The sequence below is a fragment of the Gracilinanus agilis genome, chromosome 4 (assembly GCF_016433145.1).
Source record: "Gracilinanus agilis isolate LMUSP501 chromosome 4, AgileGrace, whole genome shotgun sequence".
Classification (NCBI taxonomy): Eukaryota; Metazoa; Chordata; class Mammalia; order Didelphimorphia; family Didelphidae; genus Gracilinanus; species Gracilinanus agilis.
The window spans coordinates 396890860-396911367 of record NC_058133.1 but is presented as its reverse complement, the minus strand read 5'-3'; positions in this window follow the sequence as shown (position 1 = coordinate 396911367).

The following is a 20508-nucleotide window of genomic DNA, read 5'->3' as shown; positions in this document are numbered from 1 at the left end:
ACTGCTAGTTTCCGAGACAGGATTTGAACCTTGTTGTTCCTGACTCCAAATTCAATACTCTGTCTTCTTCATCATGCCCCCATTGCCAACAGGCCAAGTCAGAAGAGAAAGTTTCCTAATTAGGATAGTAGTCCTATGTTGGTAGAGAAGGGGATAAATATGAAAGATGTTGTGATGGTAGACATAATATGAATTGGTGACTAATCATGGGGGAAGGGAGAAAGAAGAGTCAAAGATGACTCTAAGATTTCTTGTCTTTGTGATGGGAAGGATGATGAATTGAATCCACAGAAATAAGGAAGTTTGGGGGTGAGATGGGTCTAGGGAGAAAGATCATAGGTTAGGAAGATTTAGAACTGGAAAGACCTCAGAAGCCATCTTACCCAACCCTCTCATTTTACATATGAGTTAACTATATCTCATAAAGCTTACATGACTTACTCAAAAGTAGACAGTAGGTAACAGAACTGGCATTAAAAACCAGATCTTCAGGGCAGCTAGGTTTGAGGATTGAGAGCCAGACTGAGAGACAAGAAAGAGGTCCTGGGTTCAATGATACTCAGATACTTCTTAGCTGTGGGACCTCAGGCAACTCACTTAATCCCCATTGCCTAGCCTTTTCCACCCTTCTGCCTTGGAATCAATACTCAACATTGATTCTAAGGTGGAAGATAAGGGTTTAGGGAAAATATCTTCTTACTCCAAATATACTTCCTGCTATACTACTGTATCCAGTTACATATTAAATGGGGATAATCAGCTAATTCTCTTTAGAGTGTAAGAGATAAAAATGAAAGGTTGGATTAAATTTATGAGAAATGTGGTCCCATAATTATTACTCAAGTCAGAATGACTTTTTAATAATTTATTTATAAAATAGAGAGAAATAGTGAAAGTAAGAAAATTAGAGAGTAGATAATTACTCTGGCCAGGTCCGAACCAGGCAAGACTTCAGAGGTCCCAGCAAAGGAGGCCCACAGCTAAATTACACAAGGGTTTTAGCCACAAGGCTTCCTCCAAGATGAGGGACCTCTCCAGAAGCTAGTACCTCTCAGAAAAGCCAGGAAAAGAAACCAGTCTTTTTCACTCACCCATGTGGTAGTTCTAAGGGAAAAATGGAAAGCAGTCTGAAGTCCCAAACTGGAGCTCCTTCAAGTTCAAGTTGAAGGTGAAAAAGCTAGTCCCAGGAAATTCTTGCCACTTTTAAAGAAATTCATGCCGCTTTTGTTACTTCTTGTGCCTTCCTTCCACTTTTCCGTGGACCAATTAGAGCTAAAGCTTTGCTTAGGACTACCCAGGGGGCAGTCAGTTGATTCCGATTCGTCACTCACCATCGCACATGTGGGTCACAGACCTCCCCCAGTTAAGGATAAGTGGGGTGTGTACGCTTCTGGTGATTAAATCTAAAAATGGGCAGGGGAGAGTTAACCCCACCTTCCCAGTATTCTGAATGTGAGATCCTTATCCAATAGTCAAAAAATTGTTTTATTACTGAAGAAACCCTTCCATACTATTATTGGCATTTCTGCTATACATGAAACCAGAAAACTTAAGGAAATTACAGATAAATGGAAGGCTGGTTCACAGATTGTCCCCCCAATAGGCAGATGAATGAATTGATAGTGGCATGCTTAAGGGAACAAGGAACATCATTTAATGGAATACTTGACCTTCATAACCTTTCAGTGCTTATGCCCACAAACAACTGCAATTTATGTGTCCATATCTATCATGGAGGCCAAAGTGATAGAGAAATTTTACAAACGCAAAAGTATTTCTTTTTTCTAAACTAAATCAGCTTATGTATTGCTATGTAGTAATTTGGGTCCAATTTGGACGTGTTAAATTTCGGTACTTGCTGGATACCTAGGTGGAAATGACTAGCAGGTAACTTGAGATAAGGGTTAAAAGTTTGAGAGATATTAGTGGGGGATACATTTATTTAGAGGCATTTTCATAGTGATGTTCCTTGAAATCATGAGAGCAGATGAAAAACAGTATTTGTTGAGAAAGAACAAAAGGTCCTTTTGGAGTTCTTGGGGGCTATTTATATCTGGGAAGGGTAGGGTGGAGTGAAGTAGGATTAAGATGGAAAAAGTATATAATGAGTAGTCAGACTGATAAGAGAAATAAAAGAAAAAGCAGTGCTACAGAAGTCTAAGGAAGTAAGCAATACATATCAATCCATTTAAACTGCCATTGGATATGAACAGGTGATTTTCCAAGGAAAAAAATCCAAGCTATTAACAACCAAATAAAAATGCTCCAAATCACTAAAACCATACAAATGTAAAACAAAGCATATGTGAAGTTCTTTCTCATACTCATCAGATTAGTAAAGATGACAAAAAAGGAAAATTACAGTTAGTGGGGCTGAGGGAAAACAGCACTTGTAGTGGAGTTGTGAAATAGTTTACCTATTCTGGAAAGCAATTTGGAACTATACCTTCCCCATTACCCAGTAACATCAGTATTAGGCTGATTCCATAGTATTCCAAAGGTATCAAAAAAAGAGAAAACCTACAAATGCAATTTTTTAAATAGCAGCTCTTCTTCTTGTAACAAAGAACTGGAAACAAAAAAAGTTTTTCATAAATTGAGAAATAACTGAATAAATTATGGTATATGAGTATCATTGTGCCATAAGAAATGACAAGAGAAACATAGAAAGACTTGTATGAACTGATGCAGAGTGAATCAAATAGGAAAAAGGGGACAATTTATAGAATAACAACAATATTATTAGAACAATTTTGAAAGACTTATGAACTCTGATTAATGAAATGACCATGCATGACCCCATAATACTGAGGATGAAACCTCAGTAGAGAGTAGAGAAGTGAGGGAGAGAAGTGATGGTCACTCAAGTTGCAGAATGAAACATATTAGGGTATAGTTACTTTGGAAAGTGGTCAAGGATTTTGTTCTTCATTTTAAATAGCTAAATTAGTGGAAAGGAGAGGAAAGCTGGGGAATACAGCATTGCTGAAAAGAAAGAAAAGAGGGTCATTGAAGCATTTTTACAAATTCACAAAAAAAGAAGTGAAGGAAATTCACAATGAAACAGAGACAAATAGGATAGCTTTGAATGTTAAATGATGAGTCTATCATAAACTTTAAAAAAAGCTCTGGATAATAAATTTGCTGTCTCCTATAATCCTGATATGTAGAGAAATTACTTTTAATTTTGATTTTTGTTAATTCTAGAATAAAAAAACAAAAATTATAAAAAATATTTATGGAGGGTAGAAATTTAAAGAAGAAATCAATCAACAAATATTTATTGTCTAATTAAAAATGTGCCACAACCTAGGGAATAAGTAAAAAGAACCAAACAATCCCTAATCACAATGACCTTATGATCTAAGAAATGATGTACGTTATTAGAGAATTTATCTTAAAAATTCACAAAAGAGGACAGTTTGGAAAAACAGAAAAAATTACAAAAATAATAGCTTTGAAAGTTACATGTTGGGGGCAGCTGGATGGCTCAGTGGATTAAGAGCCAGAACTAGACATGGGAGGTCCTGGGTTCAAATGGGACCTCAGACACTACCTGGCTGTACAATCCTGGGCAAATTGCTTAACCCCCTTTGCCTATCCCTTATCACTCTTCTGCCTTGCGACCAATATACAGTATTAATCCTAAGACAGAAAGTAAGGGTTTAAAAAAGTTAGAAATCAAATTTATTGTATATTTTTAAAGTAAAGCAAATTGTATATAACAGGATAATAGTTTCAAGCTTTTTTTCTGTCCAACCATATATATGAAAAGGCTTGAGTTATTGTCTTTTTTTTTTTAAACCCTTACCTTCCATCTTGGAGTCAATACTGTGTATTGGCTCCAAGGCAGAAGAGTGGTAAGGGCTAGGCAATGGGGGTTAAGTGACTTGCCCAGGGTCACACAGCTAGGAAATGTCTGAGGCCAGATTTGAACCTGGTACCTCCCATCTCTAGGCTTGGCTCTCAATCCATTGAGCTACCAAGCTGCCCCACTATTGTCTTCCTCCCCGCAACCCCCAACATAGAAGAGTGGTAAGGGCTTGGCAATGGGGTTAAGTGATTTGCCAGGTATAGGTTAGCTGCTAGTGATACAAAGACTGAAGGCATTAATACCTGGAAGAATCAGGACAGGCTTCATCTAGGAGGTACCTCTTGAGCTAAGCCTTGAAGGAAACTAGAGATTTGAAGGTATGAAAGTGAAGAGGCAGGATACTTGAAGCGGTCACAAAATAAACATTTATTAATGTTTATTAATTAATATTTTAATTAATTAAATTTACTTTTATTAAAATTATTGAATTTAATGGATTTAAATAATTTCATTAATAATTAATGTTTATTAATTATCTACTGTGTGCCAGGCATTGTGCTAAGCACTGCATGAATGATGGGTGATGGGGCAGAATGGATGAGAAATTTTTGGACCAGTATGACTGGACTTTAATGTGTATGAAAGAGATTGATGAACAATGAAGACAGGTAAATAACAGGTGAGATCCAACCTAGGGCAGTGAAGGCCAAGTAAAGGGAATGAAAACTGAGGTCAGAGGCATGAGTAGGGGTGTACAGTGGTAGAGGGAGGATCCTCTACCCACCATATGTGGAGGTAAGAGAATGATATGCAGACGTGGATATCTCCTGTCTTCAGCCAGAAGGGTGAAAGGCAGAACCTTGCTTGATATGGAAGAGGGAGGAACTCATGCTAATAACTAATATTAATAGCTCAGATGCATATAGGGCTTTAAGGGCTTTGCAAAGTATTTAATATACAACATCTTACTTGATTCTCACGACAAACTGTGAGGTAGGTACTGTATTACCTCTATTTTACAGACGAGGAAACATAGGTTGAGAAAAATTAATTGACCTATCTAGGGACATACAACTAGTATTTGAGGCAAGTGACTTATCTAGGGACACACAACTAGTATCTGAGGGAAAATTCAAATTCAGGTTTTCCTGTCTCCAAGTTCAGCAACCTACCTACTACCAGACTGTGGCAGGGCTCTATGCCCATGTAATTAGATTCTCCTTCCTCTCCCCACTTTTGCTGATCTAAGTATATAGGAGGGATATTCTGAGGTAGACATCACTCAGCCCAGTCCCCTGGTAGTTTTTTGGAATTTGGAAATTCTAAATTTTGGAACAAAATGGGATACCCAGAGGTTACTCAGCAGTTATAAAAGAAGATTTATTTGGCCAAAGAAGGAGGATATTCAATAAGAATAAATACTGAAGCTACTTTGAGCTGATTCAATGGGGTGAAGCTTCCTTGCCCAAGTCACCCACCATCGTTACCCAGACAAGCAACAGAGAAGCAACCTGGCAATCCCTGTGTCTATTTTGTACTCAGGCAATGAAGAAGTGAAATCAGTGGTCTGAGCCTTTAGTCCCCTGAGCCAAAGAAATATCAATACCTTCACTTCATACAGTACCTTTGAAAATCAAAGGTAGGGATCAGAAATAGGGGACTCGGTAATGCATAAATGAGTAGAAGTGATGTACAATGTGTACATGGGCAGCTAGCATTTCAGCAGATAATAGGTTGGACTTCCAGTCAGGAGAATTAGAGTTCAAAACTTGCCTTAGGCAATTGCTAATTGTATAATCCTTGGCAAGTCATATCCCCTCGCAACCTTAATTTCCTTATATAAAAAATGGGGACAGTAGCAGCTAACTCATAGGGTTGTTGCAAGGATTAAATGAAACAACATATTTAAAGCACTTTGTAAACCATAAAGTGTTCTATAAATGCTACTTTATTATTTTTATTATTAGATGCAATAGGAGAGGAGGAGAGAGAACCACAGATTTGGCAGTAATGCTTATGCTATATTTTCCACCCTCACCTCTCGACTAAGGCAACTAGGTAATGCCTGGATAGAGTTCCAAGCCTGGAGTCAAGAAGGCTCATCTTCCTGAGTTCAAATGTGGCTTCAGACACTTAATAGCTGTGTGACACTGGCAAATCACTTAACCCTGTTTTCCTCAGTTTCCTCATCTGTAAAATGATCTGGAGAATGGCAAAGCACTACAATTTTTTTTGCCAAGAAAACCCCAAATGGGGTCATGAAGAATTGGATGTGACTGAAAATGATTGAACAAACAATAACACCTCCCAAGCGGTAGTTACTCCGTTAATTATATAAATGCGTCTTTGTGTAGGAAAATGGACAATTGGCTGCCATTAGAGGAAATAAGTTCATATAGGTAAACCCTTTATTTTCAAGAGTATTGCCTCCAATATATAGTTGCTTTCTTCTTAATTTGCTACTAGAGGGAGTGGAGTGGTTAGTACAGCACTGTCAATCCATGCCGCTAATTTTTAAGGAAGCCTACTTTGTTGGTCTTTGAACTAGGAGGTCTCTAAATGCTTGCCTCTTTCTCTCCAAACTAAACAATTCATCTTTCCTAGGTTTTTGAAAAAATTTTACTTTTACAAACCAACACCAAATCATCAAATGCGAACTGACTCCATGGGAGCCTATTGAGATCTTTTTTTACAGTTTTAACGTCAGAGTGTCTGGGGCTTTTGCTTCATAATTAGTAGATTAGTTTTGATACTATTTATGTTTACCAGTTAAATGAAAGCTTTAAAATTTTTAATTTTAATTAATTTTCTTTATAGTTCTTAACTCAAGAGGGTATAGTGTAATATCATTTCTGCTATGCAAAATAGAGGGCAGAATGATTGACATATAGTGTTTTGGAATTCGGAATGAACCGAAGGATGGCATGAGCCAGGAATGAAAAAGCAGTTACTGGAGAGGGTATTTAAGGAGGTGGAGACTGGAAGACAGAGTCTCATTCTGGAGAAGGGAATTCGGTGGGAGGTTGTGGTTGGGTAGGCCAAATCAATTCAGGTTGCCAACAGCCATTACTGACCAATACCTTAATTCCAATCCTGTGTGAAGCAACATTATATACTTTAATCTTTTATCGTCTAACAGAAGCACCATCTAATATCATCCAACAGTCTGGTTCAGGTTACAGCCTGGCTTGCCCAGGCTGCAAGAGGAGAAGTTAAACATCTAAACTGCTATTCTTAATTCCTTATACCTTCAAGCTAATAACAACTATTCATCTATAGCAGTGATTCCCAAAGTGGGCGCCACCACCCCCTGGTGGGTGCTGCAGCAACCCAGGGAAGTGGTGATGGCCACAGGTGCATTTATTTTTTCTATTAATTGCTATTAAAATTTAAAAATTAATTTCTAGGGGGCTAAGTAATATTTTTTCTGGAAAGGGGGCGGTAGGCCAAAAAAGTTTGGGAACCACTGGTCTATAGCTTTAGCCAAGTTTTCTTTTGTACCTCTTACCTTCAGTTCCCTGTTTGCCTTTTCCTAAGTTGTTATTATTAAACCCTGAAACTAACTTAGGTGGATGTCATTCTTATCCTGAGGTTTACCATCATAACCTTAGATATCTGAAGGAAGAGGGATTATTCAATCTTAAATTAAACCACAGTCAATTTAGCATTATTCATATTATAGGCCAGGAAAAGTGGATAGAAGGACTGTGAATACAAACCACAGCCTCTTCATTAATCTACTTGGTCCTGGGACTTGGAGTTGGGTGCAGCTGCTTCATCTTGATTCACTTGAGGGGTCCTGAGTTTTCCCTTCAAAACTAAAGGGTGACACAAGGATTTCCTTAGCCACTCAGCTTCAACTCCAATACCATCAGGGAGTGAGGGGTACATAACCCTGCTATATCCCCTGCAGCAGCATCCACACATTTATCAGTCACCACAGTGTCATATAACAATAGGGACTGACTTAGGGCATAGAGAATTCTCAAATGAGGAGTCTCTTGACCAATGTTGGGCAACACCTTCCGGGCTATTTATACTCTTACAGAGTTACTTAGCAAATGGAGAACTTAAGGAACTTGTCCAGAATCACACAAGCCAATATATTTTAAAGGCTGGACACGAACCCAAATCAATTCAAGAATCCTTTATTAAATTCTTACTTTGTGCTGACTATCAGAGAAGATGTAATATTTAAGAGAGACATGGCTCCTGCTCTATTAGAATTTAATAGATCTATCAGGAGGAGAAAATACATACACAGAAGCTATCAGACCTAGACATTGGAGACATAATAGTAATAATAATAATAGCAAACATATAGCATTTTCAGGTATGCAAAGTGTTTTACATATTTTATCTCAATTTCTCCTCACAATGACCCTGTGAGATAGGTGCAATTATTATCTTCATTTTAAAGATGAAGAAGAAACTCAAACTGAGAGGTTAAGTGACTTATCCCCAGGGTCACAAAACTAGAAAGGATTCAATCCCAGACTCCAAGTCCAGTGCTCTATCCACTGTGCCAACTGGTTGCTATTTGCTATGTGAGTTCTAAGGGTGAATAATAATAACAGCTGGGACAGTAAGGTAGCACAGTGGATAGAGCACCAATCCTGGGTGTCTTAGACAGTTCCTAGCCATCTGATGCTTGGCAAGTGACTTAACCCTGATTGCCCAGTCGTGGTCCTTCTGCCTTAGAATTGTCACAGAAAGTATTTAAAAATAATAAAAATAATTGATATTTATGTAGTTCATTAATATTTTCAAAGCATTCTACAGGCATGATTTTATTTCAGTCCAATAATTCTATGAGGAATGAGATGATGGTATTATTCTCATTTTACTGATAAGGAAACATAAAGAAGAAGTTGTGACTTGCCCATGCTCATATAACTAGTAAATAATAAAGGTAGAACTTGAACCTAGGTCTTCCTGACTCTGCTCTCTTCTCTGGCACTTTATCTGCCATCCCGTCCACAGTGGGAAACCAGAATTTATTCCAATTCTACCGGGAACAAGCCCAATAGGTTTTGTGGAAATCCAGTAAGATTTGGGCTTTGTTTATGCACCTCCCTTACACCATGCTTGTACAAGTAATGCATATTCTTTAGAATCATAGATTTAGAGTGGGAGTAGACCTCAGAGGTCATCTAATCCAACCCTCTCATTCTATAGGTGAGGAGATCAAGAACCAGGGAAATTAGGTGACATAATGCAGGGCTGGGACCTCATCCCAGATCCTTTAACACTAAATCTAGTACCCTTTCCAGGGCTACTACTGCCTGCCTTCTCCTGAAGCTGTCGAGGACAATGAAAGTAGTATTGAAGACCATGATGCATTTCAGGTGAGATCATAGGAAATCTAAACCTTCCTCTATACCTTTTATGGTGGTAGCCTTTGCTGAAACTAATTTGGGGGAGGATCTTAAAGGCCCCTTTAAAAAAATTGGGCCCTTTTGTCAGTTCTCACATATTTAATTCTGCCCTGTTGAATGGATTCCCAAGAGTCTATCACTGGTGAAGTCGTGCTGGACTCAGAGCTGAATCTGTACCACTAACTTAGGCTGGGTTGTACAAACAGTTTTACCTCCAGAGTATTAATGGCTTGATGATGTCATATGTAGGAAATTATAAATAAAAACAAACATATAGATGAGAAAAGGTTTGGCTAAAGTGGTCTCTCAAAGACTTGAGATAATGGGAACTTTTGGTCAATTTACAAAAGCCGCAGCATTGGACATGACATCCCTATTTTGTTTTCCAGCTGGGTTTTTTTTCCCCCAAATGATTAAATATTTATCAGACCTTCAAAGTATCTTATGATAAAAGTTCTGACCATAGGCCAAACAAATAAGGCATTACAAACTGTCCTATTTGCTATTCTTTCATCTGCCATCACTGTCCTTTGCACATGGCTGGAGTGCCTCCTGACTGCTGAAGCCTCACAAGATCTTTATGTTCTTCTGAAGCCCAGTCCAAGTGCCACCTGCTACCAGAGGTCTTCCTTGATCCCTCCTAAGGAGCAGTATGTTCCTTCCCCTATTACCTCAACTTTCTCTTGTCTATATTTTATTTCATCACACATACATGTTGTTTCCTGCATATATAAGCTCCTTGCGAGGGCAGGAACTTTGTGTGTGTGTGTGTGTGTGTGTGTGTGTGTGTGTGTATGCATGTGTGTATTCATAGCTTCGGCATCTAGCATATTGGCTGGCATATAGTGGAAGCTGAATAAACATTTATTCGCTAACTGAGTTTCCTCTCTGAAGAATTATACACAATTTATGCATATTATCCCTCTGGATCAAAGATAGAATAACTGACCCATAGTGATGGGTCTCACTACCAACCTGTGAGAGAAACGAAATCCATTTCTGACCTTCTACCATGACCTTGGGATTGGAGACAAAGACAAAACTCAAGGTAAAAGCTTTTGGTGTTATATTGTGAAAGATATCATATGCCACCACATGCTGGAGATAAAAAATGTGATCTGATCCTGGGAATAAATGAAGCGTGTAGCAGAGAATGTAATTCAATTTGACAAGAATTTATTTAGCATCTTACATCTGGGAGGTATTATTTTTGATCCTGGACATATGAAAACGAAACATGAAACATCGCTCACCTTAAAGGAGCTTATGTTTTATTGGAAAAAACATTTTTGATAAGTATTTGTAGTTGATACTGATATACCATTTGTGCTTTTTTCTTTAGATCTAACATCTTAGAGAAGCTTGCTTTTATCAACTTTTACCATTTACTTCTAACTTGGGCCAGGTTTGAAAATGAAATCAGGTTTCCATTGCTTTTCTGGTGAACAGCTGAAATATTAAAATCTATATTTTGTTTCATATTGTTTATACCAGGGAAGCTATCAGAAAGTCAGAAAAAAGGGATTGTTTTGTTTTGGAGTTTTCTGGACTTACCAGTATGCAAACTGGTGAAACATGTGGCAAAGGCTTGATAGGATGGGGTCCTCAGCAAAATAAATTCCATTCCCATTATGCTCCCCAAAGTACCTCTTCTATCCTGTCAGCTGTCATGCAACAATCATGTAAAATGTTGGTCTGTATTTATTTTTATTTTAATACTGTAGTTTTTAAACTTAAAAAATTCTGTTGATTATATCTCTTGCTATAATCTGTCCTGTTTTAGGGGCAGATGGGATTAGATTTGGGTATGTACCTGCCATGTCTTTGGTGTGAGTAACTTCTGGTGAGGAATCCCCATTACCATGCCAACTAGTGACTTGGCACTAGAACTAGCCTTGGAATCAATCATCAAGACCTGGGTTCAAGTCTTGCCTGCACTACATAATGGCTTTAAAACTAAAGGCAAGTTACTTAATGTTACAGTTTCCTAGGCAAATCTAAAGCTTTCCTATGGTAGAAAATAAAGGAAATGTTTAACACTAGGGAAGAGAGTGAAAAATTATTCTACGGAAATAAACTCATATTTATCCAGTGATTTTAGTATATCCAGTTATTTTCTCACCACAATTCTGTGAAGTAGATAATACAAGCATTACAAATTTTAACCTACAAAGAATGAAAATAAATTTGACCTAGAATTTGAACCATGTCTTCAAGACTTCAGGAATTTTCCAGTACCTCTGAGGATGCAATGATAAATATTTTATTCATTATTTTATACTTAATGGTTGCTATTTACTCCCTACTATTAAGAAATAAGCAGAAACAGTTATGTTTTGCTAGTGTATTTATGTTGCCATGATCAAATAGTGGTTCCAAGGATTTGATGATTTTCCTCTGGCTTCCCAAAGGTGTGATTTACTTTGGATTTTCTGTCTACCATGTCACAGCAGCTCAGAAAAAAACTTGACATTCATTTCTTAAGGTAAATTGTTTAAACCAAACATTTTAGCAGACAAATTATTAGTTTCCAAAGCACGTCAGACTCCTTGTTTTTTTTTTAATGCATTTGCATCTTTATTCTACAACACAAGCAACAGAAATACAATTTCTTTTTAAAATAGTTTCCTTTCATAATTTTCAATTTGAACAAAATATACACAAAATACATTTGCAAGCCAGCTCATAGTGACCTGTTTGACAACAAACAGATAGATAATAACCAAATCAAATGCCCACAGACCAACACAGAGAGGAACTGAGGTGGATGGTTTGCATTTGTTTTTCTAGAAATTAGAACAAATGGATTTTGGAATTGATTCAGAAGAGATGGAAAGTAAAACCAAATTTTGAACTTCCTTGTTGAGCTCACATTATGTCTCTAGGGGGAAGAAAACAAAACACTCAAGACTCCTGGTGAATAATACAGACGAGGTTAGAATCACTACAGATAGAAGTAAAACAGTTATACTGACATCATCATGGCAACACTGTAGTTTTGACTTTGATTTAAAATGCAAAAAAAAAAAATAAAGTTAGTCTTTGGCATAATGCTAAAAGGGAAAAAAAGGCGCTTACTTCCTTTTCGGTCTATTGGGAAAGCAGTATATGGGGAGCAAATTGTTTTCTTTTTAGATCAGAAATTCTTAAGCAGTTTGTGTGTGTGGTAGATCCCTTTAGCAGCCTGGTAAAAGCTATGGACCTTTTCCCAGAATCATGTTTTTAAAATAAAACACAAAGAAAACCAATCATGTTTAAATACACATCAAAATATTTTTAAAGACACAAGTTCATGGGCTGGATGATAACCTTTAGGTCTTATTCAACATTTATTCAAGGGAGGATGGAAAGCTGAGTTGAGGATACAAAAGGTGGCTAGTTTTATAGCACTGTTATTTCAACAAGACAAAATACTGGACATCAGAATAAATTCCCTGACCTATAAACAAGCTGGCTTATGCCTACGAAATGCCCTTCTTATAAGCCAGGCCACTAACAATCCTGGCACAGTGGTTACTTGTAATGAAGCCATAGTACATTCAAGCCATTACTAAAAGCATCTTAATTGCGAAAGCCTGCCAATTGGATGGGATTCTCTTTTTCTAATAGAAGAAGGAAATAGATTTAACTGGAGCCATTTGGGATATGCTAGAAGAAACACAGGAGAATAGGGCAACTTGCAAATAATAGTGAGGTAGATGTAAACAGACACTGGTGGAGGCAATTTCCATGTCCTTGATATTTGTGGACCTAAAAGGGATGAAGGGAAAGCCTATGAAAAACAACCTGACCATATATGACATGCCAACCAATTCGAAGGAGATGATTTGGGGCTTCTTGAGGGACGGAGGAAAGTGGTAACATTCTAATTTGATTATCAGTTGAAGACTTAATAGTGGTTGCTGATGTGTAACTGCGAAATAGTAAAGCTTCTGGCTACTATAACTTCTGGGCATGATCAATTTTAAATTTATAAATGACTTTAGTAAGGAATGGAATTATTTACCCTTGAGTTACTTGTCAAACTGCAAAAATCTTTGACATGCTCTCTGTATATGATCTTATATATACTCCTTGCCCTCATCAACTGTAGTCAAATATCGATGTCAGAGTAGCTGAAGAAAAGGATATTCTGAGTCATGGAAAAGTATCAATTATCATTGTTTTTTTTAGTGGTTAATGAAGAACTGGAGTAGATGATCCATAAACATTCCTTTCAGCCCTGAAATTATATAATTTTATGATTCTATTACTTGTTGGTTCATACAATAAAGAGATTTGAGAATTCATTTATTGATGACTATCTAAGAATGATGTAACAGTTTAGGTAAGAGACTGGGACTTCTAAAGTGCTTTAAAAACCTGTTTATTAAAAAAAATGGCAAATAAGAGTAAATAGTTTGAAGGGGAACTTTAACCTTGTATTGGAATTATCACAAATAAATCATACCTGAATTAACCTATGGAATATAGGCTTTCGAAGGACAAGATTACCTCATTTTTGTTTCAGGCCTCCAGCATCTAGTACAGTGGCTAGAACATGGCAGGAGCTTATTGATTGAATAAAGTTTTCCTACATACTGCATTATCTATTTCTTTCAGAATGTATCCTGTAGAGTGCCAATCACATCCTACTTACCCAAGAACAGAGGAAAACATAATTACCCACATCCCTTAATTATGTTTACATACATTGTGCTTGTGCACGATCAATGTTTTCAAAAAGTTGTCAACTAAATGAGTCAATTTGTAACCAAGGGATTGCATGATGATGTCAGCAAGCATCTATTTTATCAAAATAACAAAGGCGGGCATGAAAACACAATGATTACTGAAAATAGAGTAAGGCAAAAACAGGGAGATGTAGTAGTATGGTGTAAACTACTACAAAATGGCTAAAAGACGACTTTAACAAGGCAAGGATGTCATTTGTAAAAAGGGGATCCCCCTTTGATTGAGAATAATCTGGTGTGACAGTGCTCAAAAGGGTCCAAACTATAAGTTCCAAGGATATATATGAGATGAATCCAAATTGTTCATTTACATAGCACATATGAGCAAAAGCTGACATTGTAGGGGAAAGTTTTAGTTATGAGCTCAAGAAAGTGAGGCTATTTTTGGCGACTCATCTGCGAGTTATATCGCCTGGGAGAGTGGGGAGAGGAAGGGTTTGTCATCAAGATCCTCTACAAAGCAGTAGTTAAAGATACTTCTATAGAAAGAATCCTTTAAGTATACTCAGACACAAGAAATCCAAGCACTACGCTTCAATTTGAAATCACCTTCAAAAGAGGCTAAAGAATCAATGTGAGACAAAGTATTACATGATTTAAAAACAGTGTCAAGTTCTCCAAAGACCAAGATTCTAACAACTGTTTGTAGAACATGTACGTTCATAGCCTTCTGTCTTTTTAAAAACACCAATCACCGGTATATTCAAAATGGAAACTAGAAAGATGTGAGCAAATTGTGGTTGAAGGGGTATTCAATTTGAAATCTGTCTTGCCTTTCTCAAAACTCTGTTTCTCTCTGACACTTGGTAAGTCTGATTGATTTTTTAATAGTTAACACTTATGAATTACTAAAGGAAATTTGGTTCCTCAGGGTAATAAACAGATATCCCTAGAAAAATAATTCCCAATAGAAAATGGCAGTAGTTCCACAATAAGATGTTATGAGGAATCAGCTTTTTCTCTGTGTTTCTGCCTTTATTTACCCCCAAACTCCTGAAACGTTAAGAGGAGATAGAGGGGAAACTGTTGAATGTAGTTTTCTTTAAGTTAATAAATGATTCCATTTCAAAATAAGTTGAGTTATTACTGCTGTTAAACTTTTCCACATGGCCACTCTAACTGCTCCCATTTTAAATTGCAAACAGGGTATAGGGAGAAGTCCTCACCTTACTGGCACCTTCACCTCACTTCCTATAGTAAACTTAGTGCTCATCTATATGCTCAGTGTAGGTAGGTAATGTACATTGTACCACTCACCCACTACACCAGAGAGAGAGGATGTGTTCTGGGGTATTCTCCCACAGAAGGAGGAGAAGGGCAAACAATTTTGTGGAAAAGGGATAACTGTGATTGAGGTGCTTCCTAATTTCACAGTCTTCCATATTTGTGCCTTCTTTTGTGAAAAAACACAAAACACCCAAGAACTATAAGTTAAAAGGCATCCTTCCTACGCCAGGATGACATGACAGCTCTAACTAATTAGAATGGGCTAAGTGATCCAGATTTAGAAATGTAAAAAGATCTGCATTTTAGTTCCTTTCATGGTGATACCTAGAACTATCTCTTCCTTTTCAAAGGTTAACTGGGACCAAAAGAGGATATTTGTGAAGAATGAGTTTGTCTTTACTTTAAAGACCTCAGATTGCCTACCAAATAAAGTTCAACTGACATAAGGCATGCCATCTACAATCTGGCACATTCCCATTTTTCTAGGTTTCTTTCTTATCAACTCATTCTAAACACTTTAAATTCTAGCCAAAAATCACCTATTTTCATCCTCATTACCATGATTTGCATTTTCCCACCTCCACGCCTTCCAGAGTTTTGCTTGAAATGGCTTCTTTTCCCCATTTTTGCTAGTTGAACTCCTATGTTTCTTTTAAAGCATAACTGAAATACCATGCCTCCATGGAGTCTTCTTTGATCCTCAGAATTTGGCAGCAATCTTAATCATTGGACAATACGTCATATTGCTCCAAATGCACTTATATAATATATTGTATACTATAGTTACTTGTATTGATGTGTTAATGGCTAACTAGAACATAACTCTTTGGAGCACAGGGAGCTTAGTGAAACTGTATTTCCCTCAGCACCTAGAACCCTGCATGCAGTAGGTGATTAACAAATGTTGATTGATTTAATGATTAGTACTAAAAACAACAGCATATACTCGCAACTAGAGAGAACAACTAGGCTCCCAAATTGGTTTATTGTTTTTTGTTCTTTCAAACCCAAACAGCTCAATATTCTTCCCAAGGATATGAGTAGAAAGGCCCTAATGAATTAGGACACTGTACCCTGAGCTACAATAGCGCAATGAACAAAAAAGATGGTTTTCCCAAGAATTATGTTTTCATTTTCTGAAGAACTGTGAATAAAATAAGAGCTTATTTCATCACATATGCTTGATTTGATCAGTTCCCTTAAGTAACATTCAAGGGATTGGTTTTAAGATTAAAGCTTAGTTCTCTGTTAAAAGAAAAAAAAAACCCCAAATATACCATATGTCATCATATGCATACTTTTCATCTTTCTTAAAGGAATTTAAGTTCCTTGGGTACAGGGATATCCTGTCACATAGTAGGTTATCAATAAATGCACTTTGATTAATTCTGTTGATGTCTTGAAGAACTTTGGAGAAGTAAGCAATAATACATCATTTTTTTTCCTAATCTAAAACCATATATGATTTCCTACTCCAGTGCTCCCAGTTTGATCTCCCCATGCACATTTGAATCCTGTGTTTGTGGTTCTTTAAAAAACTCTCTCAGTTTTTTGGATGTTCTTTAGTACTTAGATTGATGGCTATCAAACTGATCTGAGACTTGCTTATGTATATATAGGTGGTAGACAGAGAACTAAATTTAGGCGAGAACACCTGGGCTCAAAGCCTGGCACTAATACTTTTTAGGGGTGGGTCCATGAGCAATCAGTTCCTCTCCTAAAAAAAATATCTACATGATGTTGTTGCACTGACCAAAGGCATTATAGTACAATGGAAAAAAGACTGGATTTGTAACCTAAAACCCAAGGTCTGAATTTGGATTCTGCTACTTACTAACTATGCAACCTTGGACAACTCATTTCACCTTTAGGATTTCTAAGGTTACTTCTAGCTCTAAATTCATGATTTGAGGGTCCCTTAAGAAAGGCAGAGAATACAACATCTCTACTGTGCTCTACCTTGTTCAGACTATAGCTAGAGTACTGTATTCAGTTCCAGGAGCTAGGCTCACTTTAACAAAGACTTTGATAAGCTGGAGAATGTCTAAGGGAGAGTGACCACAATGGTGAAAGATTTTTAATTTGGTCCATGTGAGGAACTGCTGAGAAAATTGGGAATGTTGACTAGAAAATAGATTAAGGAGGGACAAAATAACTATTTTTCCATCCAAAAGTAAAATGAAATGCTTTAGAAAGTATTAACTTCTCCATCATTAGAGAACTTCAAGCAAAATGTGGCTGACCACTTTTGGGGAATATTGTAGATTGATTTCTCTTCAGGTATGGGTTGGAGAAGGAAAGGACAAACCAAAATCTCCAAAATCTTTTCCAAGAAAACCCCAAATGAGGTCACCAAAGAGCCAGACATGACTGAATGTCTGAACAACAATATGGTTCAGATGGGGTGGCTTCTGAGGTTATCTGCATTCAATTCTTGAGATTCTGTTGTGAGGAAATTGCTTTGTATGATTTAAAGCATTAGAGAAACTTAAGCATATCTTTTATTTTGCCATAATCACATCAAATGTATTTATTTTGGAGGAAGAATAATATAAGAAGAGCTTTTTCTTTTTTATTAGGAATATTCAGTGGTTTCTTATGTGAATTGCATTGTAATTTCCTGGGAAATGGGGGGACCACAGGATCATATATTTAGAATAGAAAATACCTCAGAGGTCATTATGTATAATTCTTTTTTTTAAACAGATAAGGGAACTGGGGCCCAAAGACATACAGTAAATTTTCTAATATAAAACCTTAAACTCTGAATAAATTCTTATAAAATATTAATTATGCTTAAATTAAATTCTTTTATATTGTTTTTGTCAAATTTGAAAATAAATAAATTCATTTCATGTTTGCTTTTAAAACATATCAACATCTTTCTTAATCTAACTATTCACAAATCAAGCAGCCTAAAATTATGAAAGTTCATTATCTCATTTTGTTTATATGAAAGAGAGTTGGAAAAAAAGAAGATAAAGAGGAGTTTGGAAGAGTTTGGGAAAGGGCTGGGTAGTCAGGCAGTAAGTAAGCCTTAATAATGATGGGCATAACTCAAACAAAAATTCCAGAGAAGTATAGTTATGCATAGCTTAGACCATCTATAGCCAACTCTTCCTTATCATCTATTCTTAAACAAACAAACAAACAAAAAGAATGATAAATGAGGAAGAATAATTAACAAAAGAAAAGTAGGCTGTCTATACCATAGAATCAGAATTCTCCCCCTTCCATTTTTGGGTTCCAGAGACACATTAAAAAAGAAAAAGAGCAAAGAAAAATAGGGGGAAGCTATGAGCTTCAAATTCTGATCTCATCATAAGAGACTTGTGGCAACAGCAAATAAATTAAATGAGCAAAAAAAAAAAAAGAATTAAGGCTTCCTTGGTAATGGTTTAATCTATATCACTAGGGTTCTCCAAACAGATAGTTCCTTTTTGGACATGTTGTAGAAGGGACTGCACTAACTGACTACTAAGATCTCCTCCATCTCATTAGTACTATATTTATTATAATAGCTAGGATTTATATAGAGCTTTAGATTTTTCAAGGTACTTTGTAATATTATTTATTCATCCCCACTATCTCCCTGGGAGTTAGGTGTTATTATTATCACTATTTTATAGATGAGGATACTGAGGCAGAAAGTGGTTAAGTGACTTCAGGGTCACACAGCTAGAAAGTGTCTGGGGTTGGATTCAAATTCCAAATCCAGCACTCAGCAAAATTATAGGTTAATCTTTTGTGAGCTACCTGTTACCTAGCCATACTTTCTAAATTTCCATGGGAAACTGTCCCAAACTAATTTATGAATGTTTATAAACTGTTTACAAACTGGAAATGGCCTAGATTTTATTTTATAAGTGCAACTGATAGCTTTGCAAACTCTTCTTTTTATTTGAGACTCCCTTCTGACTTCAAGGATTCTGTATTTGGCTTCTTTGAAGGATTTTTATAAGACATGTAGACAGTTTTTCAATTGTTGTCAGCTAAGGACCTTGATTTAGGACCAGGGAAGCTGTATTAATTTTGGAGGGGTATTTTTCAAGGGGAATCTCTGCTATAGTAGATATCCTTAAGAGGCATTATGGTCTGTGTGAAGAAGCAGTTTCCATAGCCTACCTGGTGGTTGGGAAAAACAGGTGCTTTTTCCTTCTATAATTTCAACAAAGAATTCAATATAACACATTTGCTTTCTATATAGAACCTAATAATGTGTTTTGTATATACAGAGTTTCACAACTTGTAGAACACTTGGGGATTTTCCAAGGAAGCAGCTAAGCTACAAAAGAAAACATAGATAGCTCAGTCTTCTTTTATAAAACACATTATACCACCAATTCCATTTACAAAACTTAGGAAATCCATAGCATAAAAAACTATTGGGAAACCAAGCAGAGTAGGTTCTACCTGATTTGTTGGTCTACTTCACAGAATGTCAGAGTTGGAAGGGATCTCCCCAATCCAGTTAATTTTTGGCTAGTGGACTGATACAACTTAAAGAAAGAGCACAAGGAATGAGTACTGTACAATTGGAAAACGTTCCCTTCTTCCCTGTGGATGCCACTAGATGGAATAGTTTGTAATTATGTTGTTTCTTTCCCCCTAAAGCATTGGGGGAAAATGCCTTCAACAATCCACTCATAAAATTCAGGATTTACAACTAATCTTCACCCTTCTGGATAACATATAAGATCTATAAAGTCCCTCTTTAAGATAAAGAATAATTGACCTGCCCAAATGAAGCCTTTTACCTACCAAGACTGGATAAAACCCAGTAGAAAATCCTTATTACCTTGGTAAATAGTTTGTTTATTTTCAAGAATGATAAGACATTCAGTCTGGAATAAAAGAAGTTGGAGGTGGGTAAAAATGATCATTTGTATATCTCTGTATTTTTATCTCTTGTCTCTGAAAAACTTCCTTAAGAACTTGGTAAGATTAATTTATCAAGAGAGTGGTCAACAGTTTTGAGAAATCTAAAATGTACTGTAACTATTAAAATCATGTTCTAATTTTCTTCTCTTGTAGTATCTAGATGAAGGTCAGGGTAATCTCTCATTTATCTACCCTCCTCCCATTTATTAGCTTAGCTGAAGTCTAGAGTGACTTTGAATACAAAATTCCTCCACTTTCCAAAGAAGAGAAATGTCTAGTTCACAAATGAACTCAAGTGTATTAAATACTCCATTCCTTGAGTATGGCCCCCTCAGTCCCTTAGCTTTTCCAGGTCTGAGGCCAAAGCTGGTGTTACTTATTTCTTTTTCCCAGTCTGTCTTTTTAACCATTTGTTTTCAATCTTAGAACCTTTCAGAGCTCCATTCAAGAAGAAAAAGCCAGAATAATGCGTTTT